The sequence below is a fragment of the Peromyscus leucopus genome, chromosome 4, assembly GCF_004664715.2.
Source record: "Peromyscus leucopus breed LL Stock chromosome 4, UCI_PerLeu_2.1, whole genome shotgun sequence".
NCBI lineage: Eukaryota > Metazoa > Chordata > Mammalia > Rodentia > Cricetidae > Peromyscus > Peromyscus leucopus.
In genome coordinates, this window is record NC_051066.1 from 92,045,419 (window position 1) to 92,059,942 (window position 14,524).

The following is a 14,524-nucleotide window of genomic DNA, read 5'->3' on the forward strand; positions in this document are numbered from 1 at the left end:
AGTGTGGGAAAGACAGGAATGATGGCTAAGGAAAGCCAACAAATGATGGAAACTATCCCTAGACTCACACTAAGAGGAGGCTCCCAGCAATGGCAGTCTGCAATCGGAAGCACAAGAGAAGAGTCAGGGCTGAGTCCTAGAGCAGCCTGCACTATGGGCAGCGCCCCCACAGGAGCCACTACGGCCAGGAGGGAAGGGCAGTGAGAGTACTTTACCCATATCCTTTACCCATATCCCCCCCACCACCACCACCACTTCCTTCGGACTTCTAGCCAGTCCTGCCCATGAGTCAAACCAAAGCAAAAGCCAGAGACAGTGAACTCAGCTGATCGGCTCCAGAGCAGTCATCATCTCCACAATACCCAGAGTGGAGAAGGTGGTGGATAAGTCTTCAGGGACACACAGAATACACAATGAAGCTAACCAAGAATAAAAGGCATGTACTGTCACCCAGAATAGGGTGGAGGTCTTAGGGAGCCTGGTTTTAGAATTGAGCCTGGGTCTTTGCTGGGGAAAAGGGTGCATCTTTTCAAGCCAACTACAGACTCATTAAGGAAAAAGCAAGCTAAGGATTCCTTTGTGTTTTCAGGGTCTTAAAGGTACCTGCCTAGCCCCTTTATCCAACACCATCTTCTGATTATACTCCTTATGTGTGCTCCTGCCTGGGTGGCTGCTCCCCCCCACCCCACCCTTCATCTTTGTGGGCTTAAGTTATTTTCTAGAAGTCTTCTTTCCAAGAGTGTTGTAATGAACATACTCAACTATACTTAGGGATACATTTGATTAAAATGTTTTAAGATCTATTGCATACATAAAGATAATTCAGAGAGGGGGAAAAAACACAGCCCTGAAATCTGTTTCATCTTTAACCTGAGTATTGAATGCTCCAGTTTGTTTTCTGCTATAGACATCGAAGAGTAATGAGACGTTGATAGTTTGCATCTTGGAATGTATTGCGAAGATGTTGACTTTGGGATCTAGTCCTCTTGCCTCCACCCTGCTGGATATGGTCTCCTAAGTCTTGTGTGGACAGTGATGAATAGTTTTGTGTGGACAGCGCAAGGATACGAGGGACCACCGAGGGGTCAGAGTGGCGGTTCCTTCCCTAGACGCAAGCAGTGGCATCGCAAGGTGTGCCCTTACCTCTTCTTCCTTCTAGAGGGAGATGTTGGAAGCTCACTGAATTAACAGAAATTTTTGGGCATCCCATTCAGAAGAGCCTTTCCCTGTCAAGGAGGAATCCAACAGCACAGCAAACATATGCATTTCTGGCTGCCTTTCAAGCCGTATTTATTAACTAAGTGCTAGGGTGGAGGAGGGTTTTCTTGCCAACAGGATTCAGAGGACACAGCACTTGAAAGCACATCAAGGAATGAGCCATTTCTGCGACAAGCACAGTCGCTGCCTGTAACGCCATTGGGGTCGGAGCTGTCTGCACTGACCGCATAAGCCACAGGCTAACTGAAGAACTTGAGGCACCTGAGATGAAACACAGCCTCCCAGTATATGAGGTGCTGGGACCAATCCCCAGAGCCACTGGAGTTTAGAGAAAAATAGCAGCTGGTCAGATGGAGGCCATTTCCGACTTTCCCCCACCATTTTAGGCACAGGGACCTTCCTGGAGCTGAACTCTTTCATATCCTGTTGTTGGCAAGGAATAGCCTATTCACCAACGAGTCTACTTCACTCCACACACCCTTTGCAAAACAACATTTTTGGAAGAAATCCAATGACCTATGAAACCAACACAGGGAATATGCCAGGTAATTAAGACACAGGCAGGTTTTCTTTGGTGCCTCTCTGCCCCTGCCCACACTTCCCCCACCCCCTCCCCCCACCTCTCCCTGATTCCAAAGTCAGAAATCCTCCTCCTCTTTCCTCCCCCACTTTGGCAGCAGTCCCCCTCCCCCTCCACTCCTTGCTGAGTGTGTGAAGACTGGGAGATTGGAATAAAAGGGTTCATGTCAGGTAACAGAGCTGGCACATGTTAAACACTTAGCATTATACAGCCGCCCCTTCAGAGTGCTCCGAATCCATCAGTCATCATGGAAAAATTAGAAGCTTTACTGGGTTCCTGCCTCTCCAAACACATCTTCTCAGCTCCTTAATGCACTCCATAATTCAGCATTTGAGAACAGAGCCTCAGACCAACAAGACTGTCTCTGTAACACACTGTCAGGCAACTTGGAAAAGACAGAGAGGAACAAGTCAAAACAATCAGCAATTTCATTAAGGGGCTAAGATTAATTTTGAATGATGCCCAAGTCTGACTCACATTGTCAATTATATATGATCTCCGTGAGCAGGCCATTTTCCCAACTCACTGAAACATCTGCACATTTCAATGGGCTGAGCTTTCCCTCTCCACTGCCCTCTGGCTGTTTTTGTTGTGGATTATGTAATTTATTGAGTGATGCAATAAGGAGAAGAATGCCTTCTACCTGTGCTGTGCACATGATGGTGTCCAATGATTAGGGAAATGGGCTAAATGGCCCAGGACCTTGGATTTCAACACCCTAATTTGCTCTGTGACCTTAGGCCTATTACTTCCCCTCTCTGCATCCGCTATAAAATTGATGTGGAGCAACTACACTTGCCTCTGTCATCACTGGATCTGAAACAGACTGTAACTGCCATTCAAACAAGTGCTGGTCCTTGAAACAAATACCTGGAAGATTGGGGCTAAGATTCCTGGAAAGTGCACAATGGGCATTATCTCAAACAACAAAATATTGCCTTTATGACCTCTCTTTGCATTTATCTATAGTAAACTATGTTTAAAAGGGGACTCACAGGTGGTGGTGCATGCCTGTTACAAGGGGATGTAGAAGGAGTAGGAGTTCAAGGCCAGTCTCAGCTGAACAGCAAGTTCAAAAACAGCCGGGGCTCCATGAAACTCCATCTGAACGAACCAATAAAACAAAAAGCGAAGAAATTGTAAAATAAAAAGAAATTTACATTTTTATCTACCAGTGTCAAGCAGAGCAAAAGGAATTAAAGAGATCATGGATCTGTTAAAAGCAAATAAAACATCACATTTTATTTTTTTTTACCTGAAGATGTATCTCACAAAATCAACTGAAAAATATGTCATAAAGCCACTAGAAGAAAATGAGTTAATATATTTTCTTTAACCTTACAACTTTCCTACAGATGCCATAAAATCCAGATGCTCCAGCAGGAAACTGATGAATTTACTGTAGAAAACTTCCTTGAAAAACCAGATACACACAAAGCAAACATATCAAAGAACTGGAGGCAATGTTTGCATTTGACATTCCAGAAAAGACAAATGCCTCTAACATATGACATGCTTTTTAAAAATCAATATAAAAATTATGAATACAAAATTAAGCAAAAGACATTTTAAAAAGAAAAAGAAGAGAAAAGAGACAAAAAGACTGACCAACATATGGCAAGAACCACAGCCTTGTTCACAGTGGACACAAAGGGAAGATAAAAATCAATGTAACATCCTTTTGATTGTCAGACAGACTAACATGCCAATCAATGTTTCTGCCTCCCCTGACTGGTGTTCCATGGACAATGGACTTTCCACAGCCTAATGGCTTGTGTAGATGCTTGAAAGAGTTGATAAACAGACAAGATATATTAAAATTCACTTATAAATTTGGTGATTCCCTTCCAAAAATTTGTTCTGCAGACATGCTTCCAAAAATAATCAGAGACTATTTACTTTAGCATTGTTGGCAATCACAGAAACCTGGGAACATCTACATGGAGTAATGTAGACCATAAGAATTAGAGCAGGTCTATATGCAAGATGACAGGAGCTGTGGCAGGAATGTTTTTTAGAGAAGAAAGCAATGTCCAAATTAATAAATGTAGAATAACCCATGAAAAAAAATTTTAAAAAGGATCTATATATAAGAGAAAGGGCAGAGGCGTTTAAATGGACTTTTCCTATTGCCTTAGAATCTTGGCTGTTTCAACACTTACAACAGTAAGCAGCATTTACCCCATTTTCTAAATGGCAGTTTTATATTATCATTTAAAACTTTCATTTGGTGAAGGGAGCCCTATATAGTATCTCTTAGCATGTCATCCACCCTCAGTATCTGTCTAAGAAGCTATTGGAGATTGACCAGAGAAGGAGGGAAGAGCCTGAAGACATGTCATGCTCACATTGGAGTTAGTGCTCCATGGAGTTCCCCCACATCCAGAGAAGGGTCGAACAGAGAGCAAGTAAAAGCACATTTAGGAGAGGAGGGAGGCTTCCCAGAGGGAGATAAGACAGCTCCCCCACCCCTCAGTCAGTCCTTGTCAGGAGTGAGTGCTCCGAGCTGCTGTTCCTGCAACAGAACAGTGAAAAAAACCAGTAGCGGAGGTTGCCCGGTGTACCCTGGAACCTGAGGCACCTGTGCGCATGTGTACTGCCTAGAAAGAAAGGCTAAAAGCCAGACCGAAGGTGTTTTCGTTACTTGTCTTGTTGCCAGGACAAAAGAACTGACAAAAGCCACTTAAGGAAGAAAGTTTTTTTTTTTTGTTTTATTTTGTGTTTTGTTTTGTTTTTTTTTAAATCATAGTTCAAGACTATGGGTCAATCAGGGCGGGAAGGCATGGCCGCCGGTGTTTAAAATGACTGGCCACATTGTATCCACATCCACGTAGCGGAGAGCAGTGAGGGTGGGCGCTCAGAGCCTTTATTCCTCTGTATCCGGTCTAGGACCCCAGCCCATAGAGTTGTGTTGCGTACATTTAGTATAAGTCCTCCCACCTCAATTAACCACATCTACAAACTTCCTCACACATATGCCCCGAGATTTGTTTCCAGTTCTAAATCCCATCAAGTTGACAGTTAAGATAAAGCATCACAACTCCACTCCTTGTCAACTTGACACCCAAACATTTCACTTTTAAGCCACAACTTTGCACCCCTTGTCAATACTAACCATCATGGAGGGTATTAGGAATGACCTGCTATGATAGAGCAAAGAAAAAAAAGGCTCCCATGGGAACAAGACATTCTTCCAGGGTTCTGGTGCAGCAAAGTTTCTAAACCTTTCCAAGGAGCCAAATGATTATCCCAGAAAGTACTTACACATATTCAGTAGAAAAGTCCTTGCTACAGAATGCAGCTTGCTGGGGCAGGACTCTCTCAGAAGGCATATCCTGTGAGAGCTGGGGAAATGTAAACGCCCATTTGGGGAGAGTCCTGAAAGGCTTGGCAGAGAGATCTTCTACAACCAACAGAGACTAGAAAAGCCCCGACTGCATCTCTGGAGAAACCCACAGAACCACCCTATTCAGGAAAAATCCAAAAATGAGACTTCTATCATTTAAAAGAAATAGGTCTCCAGTTACACGACCCCTCTCGGGAGACCTTATCCCTTTCTCCATGCTTTGTTTGTTTGTGTTTCTGTTTTGGTTTGTCTGAGACAATGTTTCACTCTAGCCAAGGCTGGCCCGGAACTTGCAGCTATCCTCCTGCCTCATCCTCCTGCCTCATCCTCCTTAAACGCTGAGATTATGAGCATGAAGTACCCTGTTTCACTAAGACCTTTTCTTTTTCACTTTGCTTCTGCATCTCCCTTTGTCCTGAAGGATCCTGGGATCAGTATGGGCGCAGCGGCGTAGAAAGGCAAGGTTGAGAAGAGGAAAGCCAGATGCTACACTCCCTTTCTCCCTGAAGGTTTCTGAACTAAGCCAGCCCTAACCTCTGGCTATAAACAAGAGGTAAGAAGATCTCTAGATCTTTATCAAGAAAAAGGGTGAGTGTTTTAACATCCAGACAGGTTTGGAAAAGCTTCCGGATCTGCCTGAGGTACAGCCCAGGGGCCATGACAAGAGGAATGCAGAGTGAGTTTGAACGGTTGGATTTGAGAAGGAAAGGGCTACTTTCCTCGTCTCTTTCAGTTTCGCTTACTTAATGTACAATGTAGCCTTGTGCTAAGCATTCCTCAAAGGCTCCATGAGGAGCTGTTAGCTGAGCTTCAAGATACAGCATTAGGATGTCACACAGGAAGGCTTTTTTATATTCATCCAGACTTTGAGCCCCTTAAAAAAATTACTCGATATTTAAGATGGTTTAAACATGGAGCTAATATACATATTGTGGCCAAATGAATTTTCCTGGGGCATTTATAACATCTTTCCCAGGATCCTGTCCTTCAACTTTTACACAGTCAACTACCACCTACTTGGCCTAACTGGCTAGTACTAAGTAGAATTCTCTGGCTGTCTAGCTGTCCTTACAAGGCACTAGAACCTCTTGGCATCTATCCTGCAGTATGCTAAAAAAATAAAACAACTCTTGAGAGGGAGGTCCCAGACAGCCTGTGCTGTGGCTAGCCAGTTGTACCTAACCAGTGGCATTGTGGTGCATTCCTTAAGCCTTGACAACTGTTGTTAGGGCTCCTGGCACATTTATGAAGTATACGCATCCCAGTCCATTTCTTAAGCCTTGACTGACAGTTGCTGTCAAGGCTCCTGAAACATATGTCACGCAGCAGAACGGGGGCCTGGTATGAACAAGCGAAGGTCTGGAGAGTTCAATGGCTGTCACTAAGATGCTCATTCATCTACCTATCACTGTCAGTCAATAGCCAGTGTTTTGATTGATTATTATTACCATGCCATGAAGTAGCAAATAAGAAAACTGACAAGGCTGAGGAAAGAAAAATGTCCTTGAGTGGTTCTTTTACCTAAGAACTATTTGGTTGCTAGGCTGTAGTATCTCTATGTCAAGACAGTCATGAGGATGGTCTGTATCCTTGTGAAGACTCCTAGCTGTGGTAAGGTACTCTGTTGCCTGGGAGTGAACTGCTTACATCATGGCTCTGTCAAAGAGAAAGAAGGGATCGATCCAAAAAAAAAAAAAAATGCCAAGTTCTGAGGCCTCCCTCTGTCCCAGCCAAAGGTCTCATGCCCTGGAGTGATAGCAGCCATACACATAGAGCCTCTATATGAGTGCATTGCTGTGTCTCCCCACTTTCCACTGAGATAAACCTTGTTATTCTCATTGCCTTAACTTCCCCCAAAACTACAGGCACACAGAGAGCTGCATTCTCCAGGCTGGAGAGAAACAACCAAAGAACTTTCCATTTGCTCCATGAAGAAAAGCGAGGCCTGCATTGCCATCACGCCAGGCTCCAAACTATCAGGTGATCTTTTGGGTCTTCACCTCAACGCCACCCCACATTGAGTCACCCTTCCTCCAGAACCATCCAATAACATCACCAAGGGTCTACTGAGTAGTGAAGCCACCAACAGAAGTCAGAGGTATACTTACAAGTCACCTCTCACCCTGGTGGGGTCAGGAGGTTATACATACAGCATAAGAAAAAGAAAGATGGGGGCATGAGTATGCTCAAAGGGGAGTAATATTCATGTATTTTCTAGAAATCGATGGAGATTTTTCCAGAGTTCGGACACTACCTCTTTGGCTCCTTTTCTGGTTATTCTTTTGCCAATTGCCACGGTGCTTGCAGGGAGGAGTCATCTGTGTATGCAGATAGAATTACAACGAATTTACAGGTTGTCTGGCAGTCACTGTGGTGGCCATCTGAGTTCTAATCAGTTTTTTACTAGCCCACCCAAACAGGAACTTCTGGCCTCCAAGCATCCTGTCCTCAACGATAAACAAGATTAGGACAGGGTACCAGGACATTGCCTCTTCACAGACAGCCACTTCTCCAATGCACTTACCAAGTTAACTTCTTAGCGGCTGTCATCCAGGCTTCCACCAAAGAGAGAGATGACAGCCATCAAAGCATTCTCAAAGAGCCACTTAGGAGCACCTGGGAGTAAGCAGTAGTGGCTGAAAAAAAAAAAAAAGCAAAATGTGGGTCTTCTGGCCTTCACCTAAATGACAGCCTGAATGGTCAGAAGCCTGGATGACACTGGTCGTGAAGTCAGGGCCAAGCAGCAGGAGGAATAAAGACGGAGGAGAGGGCAGTTCAGTAACTTGACTACTTAAAAAAACAGGATGGGGGAGGGGAGCTGAAACAAGTCACTTCTACTTCCCCCAGAGAAAAAGCGAGCTCCTTTTCTGGTAGAAACTCATGGTGTCTAGGACCTTAATCAGCTGGGTCATGCCGTGGGGCTCTCGATGGTTGAGAAATGACTGACAAGAAAATTAACCTGGATTTTGGAATGTGCCTGGGAAGATAACTGTCTCTGGCCAGTTACCACAGGACTGCCAGGAAAGGAAGTTGCCCAAGTCTGAAATGTAACAATTAATTAACAATGCAAAAGAGCCCTATCTGAAAGGGAAGGACAGGAAGCTCTCACAAGCCTATAAATTATTCCTGCTGGGTGAGTGCTAAGAGCACAAGTTCTAGACATATATAAATAATATATCCCTGTAAATAATTGAAAACACAAGGAAAATTACATAAGCAGAAGCCAAATCTAAATTGGGCAAGGCCAGTCAGTGGCTTTTAGAACCCTTGCACACACATTCTGCTTCCCCCTAAGCCCCAGCACCTCGGCTAGGGATGGGGAGAGGAGTAGGATCATAATGAGAAATATTGTATCCTATCATAGAGAACTGACTGTAGTATTTCCTTTCTCAGGCTTTTTAGTTTCCATATCATTTTTTTTAAGGATGAACAAATGAGCTGTGAAATCCCTTCCAGGCTTGGCTTTCTGTTTTTGCGCAAATACTAACTATCTTGTAGCATCACAAACATCTCTTTGTAATTCATGGTAGGATCGATCCTTAAGCAGCACTTCCTGTAGTGGCTTGGGAATCTTGGTTTGCTGGTGTGTGAGCTAAGAAGGGACGGACTATCTTTGGCCAACTGAGTATTCTGTAGCTACAACCTTCGTTCATGAATTAGCTAATTGTTGTTCTCTCCTTGGGAAATTAGCTTGTCTGTTTCTTTCGGAGGACGGCTTCCCTTGGTGCCAAGAGCACTGGTGTAAATTAAATGAATGGGCTTCGTTTTCTCAGTTGTGCAAAGTACATGGGGAGCAAGACTCCGGGTTGGTCTTTCCTCTAGTGCTGGCTGCATTCTATCTTAGGGACAACTTATCAAGTTGTCCCCCGATTAATGAGAAAAGGAAAAGTTAGATGCAGTAGGAGTTTGGCAAAGCTTCCTCTATCCATGATTGTTTAGATACAGAGATAATGACTTAATCACAACCGCTGTTATTTAGTATATGGGAATCACATGATAAACACACACTTTATCTCTGGTCTTATAACCATCAGATCAGGTGAGGTAGATAGTATCAAGAAACTGAGTCTCAAAGGTTAAGTAAATCGTTCCTGACCACATAAGAGACAGAAATAAGAACCAACCAGCGTCTCGTCTGACCCCAAACCCAATCAGTGTTATTCATCACACTGATTCTGAGTTTCCTCTCAGGCAATACACTGCAATGTCTAAGCCCACAGCAGTAATACAGTTGCTCCCAAAGCCGCAATAATTTAAAGTGAAGATGCTACTTCAGAATCTTGGACTCTTCTCCCTTTTTGTCCTAAATTTATTATATTTGTCTTTATCTGAAACTACAGTTTGAATGTTTGTATCCCTCCAAAATTCATGTGGAAACTTAATCTCCAGTGGAACACACTACGAGGCAAGGCCTTGAGGAGTCGACTAGGTCCTGAAGGATCTTCCATCCTGAATGGGATGAAGGTCCTCAAAATGAAGGTCAAGAGAACACCGAACTTCTGCTTTGGCATCTTGCACCAAGTGAAGGTACAATGTTCAATGCACCACTTTGGAGTCAGAAACTAGAGACCAAATACATCTTGATTTTGAAATTACAGCCTCTGTCTTAGATAGGTTTCTATTGCGAGAAGTGATACCGTGACCACGGAAACTCTTATAAGGAAGCATTTCACTGAGGGGGCTCCCTTAGAGTGTCACAAGCTGATGTGATGCTGGAGAAGCAGCTGAGAGTCCTACATCTGGCAGGCAACAGGAAGTGGTCTGTCTCACTGGGTGGTATCTTGAGCACATATGAGACCTCAAAGCCCACCCCCACAGTGACACACTTCCTCCAACAAGGCCATGCCTCCCAATAGTGCCACTCCCTATGAGCATATGGGAGCCAACTACATTCAAACTACCACATTCTCCAACTGTGAGAAATAACTTTCAGCTATTTATAAATGACTCAGCCTCGGATACTTATATATGAGAACAAATGAACTAAGACACCTAATGTTACCAAAGTTCTACTCAACCGCAATTTAGGATGTCTCTGTTATTATCAAAGCATTTTAACTTTATAGTGCCAGATAGTTGATATAATAAAAAGGAATACACTGAGCTATAAATCTTATATCTTATCCTCATTTACATTTCTTAGCATTTTTGTATGCATCTCCCTTAAGTTGATCATAGTTATTAAATCAATGCAAATATATATGACCACTAGCCATGTACATGCATAACTCTTAGAAACCAGATATAGAGATGAAGCTTCATTGTTTAATAAAATAAAATATGGACTTTGAAACATGGGAAAATGCTGGCTTGACGATTTCTCTTGGAAATCAATTCTGTTAAACCAATTATAAAGCATTTAATCTAGCCTGGGGTAAATAGTAAATCAAAGGGACTTTAAAAATCAGGTATGATTCAAGTAAGATTCATTTAAACCTATGAACCACACATCTAGAATCACCAGAAAGGCTGAATGGCTATTTCAATGTTTGAAGTTTGCTTTTAGTATAGAATGACCTTGTAGAATTGATCAAAGTATTTGAGACACCAAAATTTGTTTAAATTTCAGGCAACGAAACAGGATGAGGTGTGTTTAGTGAATGATATTAAAAGAATTCTTAAACAACAACAATGCTGCACTCATATCAAAACATTCAACCCCTGCTGGCCATCCTCACTGTGACTTCCTGATCTATGACCTCTTTGTCTCCAGCTCCATGCTCTGATTGCAACTGTCACTGAGTCACACAGCCTGCTCTAGGCATGACGCCAATTTGATTACAACAACTGCTTGTGCAACAGAGAAAGTTAGTTTTCAGGGTCCTAGCAAATGGTTCACCCAGGTTCCTGGTTCTAGGGCATGAAATTTGGCTGTCATTCATAAGATGAAAAATAAGTATCTGCCTAACTGAATAAACCCGCAATCTGAAAAATGCATGTAAGCACAGGATTTTATAGCCAAGACAGACTGAGGAGACCCTAGACTGTAGTAATATGAGCACAGTCACATTCCTCAAAAGCACAGTGCCCGTGTGCTCAACACCTTTACAATCTTATTTTTTATTTTCCAGGGTTACAGTATGACTCCCTGATTTTTGAATCCCTCATGTTTAGTGTATGGCATATGTACACATAATATTTACTTAGCTAAAGTGGAATAATGAAGTCACCAAGAGACAGTTACCTGCCACCTAGCTTTATTCACTCCTAAAACTGTTCATGGTTGAGGAGCAGGGCACTGAGAGTATTCATACTCCTGTGGTCTTTACAACTAAACTAAATTACTCCATTTTCAACTAATTATTTTATCTCTGTAGAAACTAACCCTTCCAAAGAACGAACAAAGCCCACGATGGTAGCACATGCTTTTAGTCCCAGCACTCAGGAGGCAGAGACAGGCTGAGTTCAAAGTCAGCCTAGTCTACATAGTGAGTTCCAGTACATCCAGAGCTACACAGTGAGACCCTATCTAAATACATAAATAGACAAACAAAATCTTACCAAATAATATCATATTCCATTAATGTAAAAACACAAGCATGTATGTCACTAGGTTATGCTAGCTACTGTAGAAGCTATATAATACGTTTTTATGTTTCTGTATTGTTCTTTTTGGTTTGGATATAAAATATAAGTTAGGACATTAAAATTATTCAAACCCCTGGAAAGAAATACACCTCTATTTGAAAATATACCTCTATCTGATTGATAGTATATGTGTTTCATTTAAAGAGCTCACCCAATAAATTCTTATTAAATTGCATAAACAGGTAATTAGGGAGTAAAAAGATAAACAATAATAGCATCTGCAATGTAATTAATATTTGTCCCCACTCTTATGCTAATGATGTGCATATATTAGCTCACTTGATTATCACAATGAGATGATGTGATATCGCTGCACAGACTAGGAATGTTAGAGAGGTTAAGGAATGTATTCAAGATTACACATCTAATAAGTATCAGAGCTGAAGTATCAACCCAGAATTCTCAGGCTCTAAGGCTTAGTTATCAAAGATATGGATAGTCAATAGGGTTTGGGGCCTGAAACTACTTGAATAGTCCTAATGGAGAATAAGACTGACCAGGCCAAGAGCCCCACTTCAGTGAGGCCAGCAATGACTATTCAAGCAAAGTCCACCTTGGCAAATCCCAGTGAGTCCAACTCAGTTTGAGAGTCTACACTTCTCAGTCATCTCCACACTTCCTCCCTCTAGAACGTTCTTCTCCCCGCTAGGCAGTATTTCTGTTTTTATTTTGTACTTGGGGTGTTCTCCACAATACCCTGCTCTCCATAGATTTTCTTGGCTCTATTAGGAACTCGCTTTCTTCTTCTTAGTCTGAGTCAAAGCTTGAATTTTTCAGAAGCAATTCTAGTAAGAAATGAAGGGCCAGGGGCCAGGGAGATGACTCAGTAAGCAAAGGTAAATAAATGCTTGCCTGGTAATCAGGAGGGCCTGCATTTGATCTCTAGTACCCTGGGGAAAGAGCCGGGTGGTGTAGACCTGTAATCTTGCACTGGGGAGTTGAAGGCAATAGGATCTCTGGGGCTTTCCGTCCAGCCAGTCTAGCCAAGTCCATGAATCCAGGCTCAGAGAAATACCCTACTTCAAAATGTAAGGGGGTTAGGGGAGCTTGAGGAAGACAATTGACACTAGCCTCTGGCCTCCACATACATGCTCACCTACAGAGAGAACCCACAGAAATAGCAGGTGGGTGTGGCAACCTGCATATAATTCCAGCTTCAGAAGGTGGAGACAGCTGGTTAACCAGACTAGCCATTATCAGTGAGTTCTGGGTTTGTGGAGACTCTGCCTTCATGAATAAATTGAAAAAGCAGTGGAGGATGATTCCAGACATCAACTTGGGCCTCCATGTGCTTAGACACACGTATACACACATACATGCTCACAAAAGAAAAAATAAATAAATGAAATTAGATGATTAATATTACAGAGAAGCAAGTAACTCCATATTAAGGGAAAGTGATCAGAGACATTCATGCTTGACACAAATAAGCATTACATTCTTGTTTCAGTTGTTAGAGAAGTTGTTTCCTAAGAAAAACTAGGACTTCAACACACTTCCTAAAATGCAGTATATGAGTACTCCTACTGAATCATTCTGCATTGCTCCTATGATCTCAGGCAACAATGGCATACAGTGGAAGCATCCAAAAAAAAAAAAAAAAAAAAAAAAAAAAAAGAAAGAAAGAAAGAAACGCTTGGAATCTTCCATATCAATGCATGGCATGCTCATGGTGCTCTTTGAAGCATGGTGTGGTGATTTGAAAGTAATTGGCCCCCATGATTTTATAGGGAGTGGCACTATTAGGAGGTATGGCTTTGTTGGAGTGGGTATAGCTTTGTTGGAGGAAGTTTGTCACTGTGGGGGTAGGCTTTGAGGTTTCCTATGCTCAGGATACCACCCAGTGTTTCAGTCGACTTCCTGTTGCCTGCAAGATATAGGATTCTCAGCTATTCCTCCAGCACCATGTCTGCCTGTATGCCGCTATGCTCCCCACCATGATGATAATAGACTGCACATCTGAAACTGTAAGCGAGCCACCTCAATGAAATGTTTTCTTTATAAGAGTTTCTGTGGTCATGGTGTCTCTTCACAGAAATAGAACCCCTAAGACACATGGTGTCATCTAGAAAAATACCTGTGCTGTGTCAGTCACTTCTGAATTCATACCTTGCATTGGGCAAGCCGAACTACAGGTGCACAGTCATTTATTTACCTTGGGGTTGGAGCTGCAAGGACAACCTCTGGAGGTGGATGTGAAATCCTTTCACAGTGCTCACCTGCAGCCTGCCCTCTGCCTTCAATGCACTCACTGTGAAAACAGCCCCAGAGAAAGCAGACTGAAAGACCATCCTGAGAGTTAAATCTCATTCTGGATGGCTCTCTTTCTTCAGAAGAAATACTATTTGTGTACTAAAGCCATTTCTATAAAGAGATAGATAAGAAGTAAGTAGCGAGGATTATCCAAAGGCAAAGAGAGGGAATGACGTGATAAGAAGGTGAAGGACACTTTTTATAATGACATCAATACAGGAGGGGACACTACCTCATTGAATAACATATAGATAATAATCAAGTCTGTTTCCAATGACCTGAAGGACTTACAATGTCCTTTAAATACAGGACTGTAGGAAGATGAAGGTTGATTGAACAAGAAACTATTGATGGCTGGCAGTTCTCTCTCCCCTTGCTTCCTTCTTGTTCTTTTGGTGGTATGTAGGATCAAACCTAGGGCCTTGCATTGGCTAAGCAAGCAGCATCATGCTACTAAGCTACACATACAGACCAGCTCTTCAATGTTTAGTTAAGAAAAGCCAATACTTTTTTGACTTAAAGGATCACGCTTTAAGCAA

At 42.5% G+C, this 14,524-nt stretch overlaps 1 long non-coding RNA gene across 1 annotated transcript; it reads left to right on the plus strand.

The window, feature by feature from the left end:
* The first annotated feature begins 5,185 nt into the window (after positions 1–5,185).
* Positions 5,186–9,904, plus strand: LOC119087875. The gene is made up of 3 exons (XR_005091375.1): positions 5,186–5,697; positions 7,010–7,124; positions 9,485–9,904. It is a non-coding gene; the product is annotated as an uncharacterized LOC119087875 (long non-coding RNA).
* The last annotated feature ends 4,620 nt before the right edge of the window (positions 9,905–14,524 follow it).